We start from the raw sequence: 1,928 nt of genomic DNA on the forward strand, positions 1-1,928 counted from the left end.
CAAAATAAAGTTTAAATGAAAAAACTTTAAAAAAAAAGAAAGTGATCTTTTCTTTATTGAATTACTTGTGCAACTTTGTCGAACATGAATTGGGCATGTTTTTTGTAAGTTTATTTCCAGGTTTGCTATTCTGTTCCATTGATACATGTCCATCCTTCTGACACTACTACACCATCTTGATTACCTTAGCTACATACTAAGTATAGAAATCGGGTGAGCTGATTATTCTTACCTTATTTATATTTTCCAAAATCATTCAGCTGAATTTAACTACTTTGCCTTTTTCACATAAATTTTAGAATAAACTTGTCTATGTCTAAAATAAAATCTTAACAGAAATATTTATTCCCCTCATGGATATGAACATAAAAACTTCAGAAATATAAATAGAATTCAGCTACATACACCACCACCAAGTGTGGTTTATTCCAAGAATGCAAGTTTGATTCAGTATTTGAAAAATCAATCATTATAACATATTAAAAACCAAAGAAGAAAAATTAAATCATCATATCAATCCTTGCCAAGAAGGTATTTGACAAAATTCCATACATAATTAAGGCATGGATCATTTTGAGTTTATCCTGTTTGTGGTATGGTCAGTTTCTTGAATACGCAGGTTTATGTTCCTTGCCAAATGGGGAAGTTTCTTGCTATTACTTCTTTAAGGATTTTTCATTTCACTTTTTTCCCTCTCCTTTGAAAATGGCAGGAATCAAAGTGTTAGATCTTCTGTTATAACCCCACAAGTTCCTGAGATTCTGTTCATTTTTTTTAGTCTACTTTCTCTCTTTTGTTCACATTGGGTCATTTTTATTGTTCAATCTTCCAGTTCACTGTTCTTTCCTCTCCAATGTGTTACAGGGCCTATTTACTCAGTTTTCCATTTTGGTGGTTGTATCTTTCAATTCTAAAATTTACTTTTGGTTCTTCTTTATATATTTTATTTCTTGGATGAGGCTTTCTTCTTTTTCTTTTTTATTTTTTGTTGTTGGTTCATAATAGTTATACATAATATTAGGATTCATTTTCACATAATTACAAATGCATGTCATATCATGTGCTCCAATTCAGTCCCCCATTCTTCCCCTTCTCCTCCTCTCTCCCCCTGTTCCCTTTTCTCTACTTTTCTTATCTTTCTATTTATTAACATTTTTTTCACTTGCTTCAATATATTCATAATTTCCATCTAAGCATTGTTATCATGGTTCCTTTAAAATATTTTTCAAATTGGTACTATATTTGTTATCATCTTAGTGTTGGCATTACTTGATCGTTTTCTTTCATTCAGTTGAAATCATTCTGGCTCTTGTTATGATGTTGAATTTTTTTAAGAGCGGGACATTTTTGCACTGAGATTCTGGATATCATTTTAACTAGTTTTCTTGTGTTTCTCTCTCTCTCTCCCTCACCCCCTCTCTTCTCTATCTCCCCTAACAAGGGCAGGAGGGGTCCTGCCTTGATACTCTAAGGTGGATATAGAAGTTCCTCATTCAGCCTCCATTTACCCCTGAGTGTGGGTGGGAAATCTTTATTACTGCCGGATTGAGAGTTTCTCCACTGACACTAGGTTGAGGGTGTCTCGCTGTCATTGGATGATGCTGGGTGTTCTGACTCTTCACTACATCTCCTCTGATCCATGCCAAGTGTAAGAGGAAGGGGTGCTCCATTGTGGCTAGGTAAGGAATAGAAATCTAGGTTCCCCATCTGATTTCCACTGACACCACCAGGGATGATGGTGGAACTTCATTACTTGCTGAGGTGATGGCGGGATGAAAAGTCCTGCCTCACTGCTTGACTTTTGTTGATACCCTGGTGGGGACACAGGGAATGATTCACCATAGTTCAGTGAGTACATATATTTATGCTTCCACAATGACCTTGTTTGCATGGGTGGAAGTGGGGCCATAGTTTTCTCTGCAATATTT

This window comes from Marmota monax, unplaced genomic scaffold (assembly GCF_021218885.2).
Source record: "Marmota monax isolate L192 unplaced genomic scaffold, Marmota_monax_Labrador192_F-V1.1 WCK01_AAM20220418_F8-fsc00156, whole genome shotgun sequence".
In the NCBI taxonomy this organism is placed as follows: Eukaryota; Metazoa; Chordata; class Mammalia; order Rodentia; family Sciuridae; genus Marmota; species Marmota monax.